The sequence below is a fragment of the Primulina huaijiensis genome, chromosome 17 (genome assembly GCF_012295235.1).
Source record: "Primulina huaijiensis isolate GDHJ02 chromosome 17, ASM1229523v2, whole genome shotgun sequence".
Lineage (NCBI taxonomy): Eukaryota > Viridiplantae > Streptophyta > Magnoliopsida > Lamiales > Gesneriaceae > Primulina > Primulina huaijiensis.
The window spans coordinates 6,202,282-6,210,289 of record NC_133322.1 but is presented as its reverse complement, the minus strand read 5'-3'; the positions used below and the strand labels follow the sequence as shown (position 1 = coordinate 6,210,289).

At 27.4% G+C, this 8,008-nt stretch overlaps 1 pseudogene; it reads right to left on the bottom strand.

The window, feature by feature from the left end:
• The window catches only part of LOC140962275 (uncharacterized), an 8,111-nt pseudogene extending 3,979 nt beyond the window's left edge, over window positions 1-4,132 (bottom strand).
• Between the last annotated feature and the right edge of the window lie 3,876 nt (window positions 4,133-8,008).

Here is an 8,008-nt window from a genome sequence, read left to right as displayed (position 1 = left end):
CTAATTAAAATATTTATTATTTTCAACTTATAGGTCAATAAAAATTATAATTTTTTTTTGTTATGTAGTGTAATAATTTTTTTAATAAATATAATTTTAAATTTTATGAGCTTTTGTGATTGGAACTACAAAAATAAAATGAATGATGTTAAAAATTTAGATTTAAAACTATTGTTAGCAATAAAAAATATGTTTTTAAAAAGTACAAATAAAAAGAAAAATATATGGATGAGAAAAGAATGAAAATTTTAGTGTTTGTATTGACTATATGAGTTTGGGAGATTTCTCAATTAAATGTACATCCAAGTTTTTAGGTTGAATCAAATACATTTTTTGACATTTTATAATAGTATCTTAGACTTTAATTCTTGTACTTAATAGAATTTCATTGAGTCATTAAAAATCTATTGACATTTAGAAAACCTATAGACTTTTGTAGAGTTTTTAAAAGTCAAGTTTAAATATCACATGACTTTTTAAAATTTTACAAAAGTTTACATTGAATATTACTAAACTTTTATAGAGTATATAAAAGTCTAGATTGAATAGCTCTAAATTTTTAAACTCCATAAAAGTCATTAAAAGTCTAGAACCAATACATCCCCTTTAGAATTGTTGTGGTTCTTGAGGTTCCAGCTATGAAAGAAACATATATGATAAGCATCTTTTCAAATTTCAATAAATTTTGATGTCCGAAGAGACAATAAGCTTATGCAAACATATAGAGTTTGACACCTTACGTGAAGTTAGAGAGGTGTGTTGTATAAGCGGAAATGGTATTTTCAATCCAGTGAAATGAAAACCAATTTAGAACAAATTTTCAGTCACGCAACTTTAAGTGAAGTTTTGATACCTGTAAAATGGTTGGAGCCAAGATACAATATTTCAAGTTTAGAAAAATTTGAGATAGATTCAGTGATTTCTCCGAAGAAAAAATTGTCATTAAGGTAGAGTTTTTGCAGATTAGGTAGCCCATAACTCAAAATTGATGGAAGGTAACCCCTTAGTTGGTTCACTGAAACCATTATCATGTTTAATGTTGAGATGTTGAAGATATTTTCTGGGATATAACCGGTTAAGTTATTGAATCCCAAGTACAATATCTCCAAATTGTAAAGATTGCCCACTTCTTCTGGAATTGTGCCTGAAAAGCAAGAACATTTTCGTGTCAGTTTCTTGGATTCACAAGCTACAATCTCATCACTGACTATACCTATCAGCTTGTTGTAGCCAATATACAACATTTGCAGCATCGTTAAGTTTCCGACCCCTTTTGGTATGCTTCCAGTTATGTTGTTGTAAGACAATGATAGAATCTGAAGTTTTGAGCACTCGCCAAGGCTTTCTGGAAGCTGACCTACTATTTCGTTCACATGGAAATAAACCCTTTCCAATTGAGAAGGAGAAGAACACATACAGGATGGAAAGGGACCGCTTAGATTACAGTTTGCGATGTTGACATATTGCAACGAGGAAATATTGAAGATAGATGAAGGTATAGAGCCCACAAGAAAGTTATCTCCCATTCCTAACTCCTCCAATATGTCAAGCATACCTAACTCTTCTGGGATTTCACCTGTTAAAATTGCTAAACTTCATAAGGACTTGATATTGTTTAATTCAGAAATGGCGAAAAGACCGTTAATAACATAAAGATATGCATAATAAGCCTACTAGTAAAAGATACACACGTGTTACTTGTGTTATTATTATTTTTAATTTGATCAAATAATATTAAACAATTAACACGAAATTATTTTCGATTTAGAAGAGTTGATCGATTTAAAAGAGAATTTTTGTTTAGATTTTTTTCTATGTAATAAAATATGGAGTTAATTGAAGAGGTTTTAGCAGGGTAAGAAAGATAATTATGGAATTAAATATTTTGGTATCCTCTGAGATAGTTACTCTAAGTGTCTCAAACTTAATAAGATAGTATAGAATAGTATAGATGTAAACAAGCAAGATTTGAAATCGAAACTCATGACATAACCTCCTTGCACGATTAGCAAATTTAGAGAAACTTAATAGAAAACCACGACTAAAATATGTCAAGTTGGAATCCCATTTAGCTTAAAAGAGTGTATTCGATGTAGATATTTGCTGACTTTTTTTAAATAAAAAACTTTTGTGGGGTTGATAGATTCTACCGATTTTTGCATAATCTCACAGATTTCTAAAGATTTTCACATAATCTTTTAGATTTATTGTACATGACTTTTATTGACATTTGTAAATATTTTCATAAAGTCCTATTAATTTTGTAATTTATTATTGTGATTTTTTAAAATTTATTTGAACTGACAATTGAACGTGAATAACTTTTACTTATTTCAAATATTTCTCTCTCTCAATATAATATTTTTTGCATATTGATTTTACGAAAGACAATAAACAATTTAGTACTAAATTTATTTCAATTAAACTTCAATTATTCAAGTCAATTCAACATGTTTATTTAAATAATTAATATTTAAAAAAAATACATAATAATAATTTTCAATTGTAATAAATAATCAAAGTTAAAATAATTTTTTTCATTTTAAATAAATTATGTATAAAAAATATATCAATTTTGTTTTCGACAATATGTTAATAATACAATTATTTGCACCTGAAAATAAATAATAAGTATGTTAAAATATTTGTAATNTTTATTATTTTCAACTTATAGGTCAATAAAAATTATAGTTTTTTTTGTTATGTAGTGTAATAATTTTTTAAACTTTTTTCATAAATATAATTTTAAATTTTATGAGCTTTTGCTACTGGAACTACAAAAATAAAATGAACGATGTTAGTAATTTAGATTTAAAACTACTGTTAGCAATAAAAAAAAATATGTTTTTAAAAAGTACAAATAAAAAAAAAATATATGAATGAGAAAAGAATGAAAATTTTAAGCACAAGTCCGAAGAGACAATAAGCTTATGCAAACATATAGAGTTTGACACCTCACGTGAAGTTAGAGAGGTGTGTTGTATAAGCGGAAATGGTACTTTCAATCCAGTGAAATGAAAACCAATTTAGCACAAATTTGCAGTCACGCAACTTTAAGTGAAGTTTTGATACCTGTAAAATGATTGGAGCCAAGATACAATATTTCAAGTGACCTTAAGTTGCCAATTTCTCTTGGTATGGAGCCACTGAATTTATTGAATGACAAGGAAAGAAGATTAAGCTGTGAACATTCAGAAATATTTGGCGGTATGGGGCCTTCCAATTCATTGGAAGACAGATAAAGCCTTTTCAGATTCGACGTGCTGCGACACATCCCTTCAGGGAGATTACCAAACAACTTATTCCCTGTAAAAGCAATACTTTCTATGGTGGATATGTTGAAAACCGACACTGGTATAATACCAGTAAGATTGCTATATTGTAATCGCAATTCCCTCAGGTTAAACAAACTTCCAATCGATTCTGGTACGTTTCCCTGCAAAGGATTATATGATATATCCAAAACTTCGAGCTTGGACATATTCGTGATGGAACTTGGCATAGAACCAGTAAAACTATTATTCCGAAGATTCAAGAACCGAAGTTCAACCAAGACTCCCAACCAAGAAGGGATGTCACCGGTGAAGCTGTTGAACCCAAAATCCAAGAATCTCACTCTATGCAACTGGGCCAATTCTTCGGGAAGTTTGCCAAGAAACACGTTACCGCTCAAGTTGAGTGAAACTAAAAACGAGAGGTTTCCGAGCTGTGACGGGAGATTTCCAGTAAGTCCCATGCCAGAAACGTCTAAAGCACTCACTCTTTGGTGGCGAGAACTGCACGTAACTCCAATCCATTTGCATGTTGGGAAAGAAACGGACCAGTTTCGGGACAAAACATGAGAAGGGTCTAAACTGAGCTCGGATTTGAATGCAAGAAGCGCAGATTGATCCGTGGTTATGTTGCTTAACGACATGGCCAAATAAGCCATCAGAATATTTAAGAGTGAAATTGCTTGAAGAAAAAATTGTCCCTTCACGCCCATTTCCAGAAAGACGGGTACTGCTTCAAAAAATTTGATAGCTAGATGACAGAGTATGAATCTTGAAATGCATTTGAAGCATGTATACTTGTGTTATTTAATGATGAGTCGAATGAGGAACTTCCGTCACATGATTGATCCCTTACTGTGTTGACTTCACAGACAAAGGAACATTTTAACATTAGAAAAATATTAAGCAACCAAATGAGACGGCGAGAATATTAGTTCTAGATTTTTAATGGTTTTCGTGGAGTTTAAAAATCGAAAGATGTTCAATATAAAGTTTTATATTTCATAAAAATTTAGTGATATTCAATTTAAATTTTTGTAGAGTTTTAAAAAGTCATATGATATTCATATTTTACTTTTAAAAGCTCTACAAAAGTCTATAGTTAATCAAATTGTCAATAAACTTTTATTGACTTCATGGAATTAATCAAACACAAAAATTAAAGTATACGGTATAACTATAAATAAAAATTTTTAACGTCAAACTATTAGTTCAAAGAAATAAATTAAAAATTACAATTATAAATTTAAAAATCTATATAGGTTTTATGAAATTTTTACAAATATATATGAAAGTCATTCAACTACAATTTTTAGAAAATAAATTTTAAAAAACATATATTTTTTTAATGTGTTGGCTTCTCCAAATTTTACAAAGAAACAAAAATGATCACAACAATTATTTTCTGATTATATATATTTCTAATTGAAAGTGACTGTCCATAAGCTTACAGCTGGAACCTTAAAATGCCAAAAAATTCTAATTACGAATAGATTTAATTGGTTGTTTCTAGAGAGTCGATGAATGTAGCCTACGTTCAATTTCTATCGACTTTTCATTGATTTTATACAGTAATATCCTTGATCTTTTCTAGGCGTAACTGTAATTATTATCATATAAGTTTGAGGTCGTTGTTTGAAGTGGTATATGATTAATTTATTGATAATTTATTTTATTTATTTTTATTTTTATTTTATCATATTTTTTTATCAATCTATTAATTATTTATCTTAAACCAATCAATTTAAAATACAATATTATATTTAATAAATATTATTATTATTTTAATAATTTTTAAAAACAAAATGATAATTTATTATCTTATATCAAATTTAATCAATCAAATCAAATAAATTATTATTTATTAATTAAATTAAATACTATATTAACTATCATTTTTATTTCTTTTCTTATTATATTATATTATTTCTTTTATATATATATATATATTTTATATTATATTATAGATCATTTTTTTAAGGGTGCCGCGAGATGTTCAAACGAATTAATCCCATAAAAAAATTTGGTATAAAGATATATTTGAGAAAATTGTAATTTTTTAGTCATGTATAAAAATGTGATGTGTGAACTTACTATAACCAATCAAACGGAATTGTCACTATACCTAGTTCGGTACACATGATATGATAAACATGTGATATATAATATAAAGATAAATTAATGATTAATAAGATGTAGAATATTATATTTAATGTTTGGTATGATTTTAATAAGAGTGATTAAATTTATATATTAGATTGTAATGACAAAATTAACATTATCATAATAAATTTTATAATTTCAAAGTTGTTGCTTGAATTCATATTTCTTATCTGTTTATGCGCCGACAGTGCTTGCATGATTTATTTATTTTTACCTAATTTTATATATTATATAATATGATAATTGGGTCCTTGATTTTGTGAGTCAAGTCAAATATCAATTTTTAAAGTTAATCGAGTGATACTAATAATTTTATTGAGATTAATAAAAATCATTTATATAATTATCTCGAGTTCATTTATATAATTATCAAATTATATAATATATAAAAATAAATAAAAATATTTATTTGATTTTAATTTCTACCTACTAGCAGATATTTATAAAAATCATTTACATAATTATCATCTAGTGATACAATAGAACTTGATCATATATAGGATTTTTATACATTGAGGGCAATTAAGCCATTTGTGGTGTTTTTATCATTAAAATAAAATTATCACATCTCATAAAAGAGATATTTTATCTTTATATAAAATTATTTATTACATGCCCATGATATTATCATGGGGCTTTCTAAAAAGGTATCAATCGTGGGATAATGAGGATTATTTATCAATATCTCTCTTATCCAGTGTACCAAACTATACCTAAGTTGACTAATTTTGTATTTTAGTTTTGTAGTTTGTTCAAGTTTGGTTCAATCCACTGACTTGGTTTTTTTTTTATAGTCTTTTTTCCACCCGAAGTTACGAAATCTACTGAATATTGTTTATTTGACATTGATCATCTTCTACATGACTCATGTTGTGAGGATAAAACCTATGTTACATATTTTAAAATCAATCTAAGCAAAATACCACTCAAAATTTCAAAATGAGAGGGAAAAGTTTGTCGTTTTTTTTTATTTTACCTTAAATAGATTTTATTTTACCTTAAATGGACTTTAATGTCTATCATATAGACTTTGTTCTTGTCACGTAAGTAATTTAGGAGAACGTCAGTGTCAAATAGTGAGTATACGATGTGTTTAATGATTTCGAGCAAATTAAAGATCGAACCAAAAAAATCTAAGTTAGTGGATAAAAATCATACTTAACAAGTTACATAGCTAAAATGTAAAATATACAAACTTACACGATTAAAATCACAATTTTTCCTAAATGTTACAACATTTGTTATGTAAGATTTTAATCCAATTTTTTTTATAAATAATTATATATTATAGTAATATTAATAATCGGTATGTTAAAATTTTTAAATAACCCTTGATTGAATCAAACCAATTTTTCGGTTTGAGTGACAAATTTTAATAAAGATAAATTTGATTCAATTTTTATGGTTCACATTAGTTTGACTCGGTTTTCAAATACCCCTAGACCATATTATTGCTGGTTATATCAATAATTTAATAATAAATATTAACAATTAAAAAACATGTTATTAAGAGTCAGAATATTTTATAAAAATAGATAATATTACAACGGAATAATAATTAAATATAAACTCTCAGTTTTATTTGGATAATTAAAAAACAATTTTATTTAATATCTCATCAGTGAGACAACCGACGTCTGTGATCCCTTTTAACAACAGTTTAGTACATACCTTTTTATATTTTAAAATTTCTGTATAATGTTAAGATCGGAAATAAATTTAGAGCGGGCAAATAAATTTATCTAAACAAGTTATTTCGTCTGAGTTAGCAATACTGAAATTATATTCTTGTCAGTTGAGTTCTTAATAAGTCAATTTGTATGAAATGTGCGAAAGTATACTGACTGAGACTGTTCGAACAAATGACTTATCGGGAAAATCAGTTGGGTTATACTGAATAGTATTTAAGTAGGTAAACTTGCACAAAGTTGTTTCTTAATGCTCAGAGACTTCAATACTCCTACGTCACCCTTTATTTTTCATGAAAAGATTGCACTAAAAGACTTTGGTAATTACAAGTAATTTGAAATCACCTATTTCAGTAGAACTTAACACTGCCTAACTGAAACTCTTAGTAAACTGCAATCCAAAATGATTTGAGCAATAATATTTCTTACTCTCAATTACACAGATTTCACAAGAAAATTCTAAGCACAAATTTGATCATCACAATGATCAGATCATAACTTATCAACGTGTGTTGGCTTTTCAGTTTGGCTCATAGAAAGCTTTTTCAAATAAGATTAGTTAGCTTTCAAAAGTTTTGAGATCGATTATGTAACTGTGTAATCTTTAGAGCTTTTTCAATTGATCTATTTATATTTGAATTGCAACGGTAATATTTTCAAAATATTATTTTCGTTTCCAATACAGATGTCGTTGTTGTGATGTCATCGTCCTTTCTCACATGTACTGGTAGTGCACAGCAACCTAACATTCTGTTAAGATTCAGTGACTGTTGGTACGGAAAACTTTATCCGTTATTTCAGCTGGACTTTGATCATTTATCACTAATTATATTGATTTTTGGGGAAATGTTTGGATTTGGACTGACTGATCGACTTAGATAGACT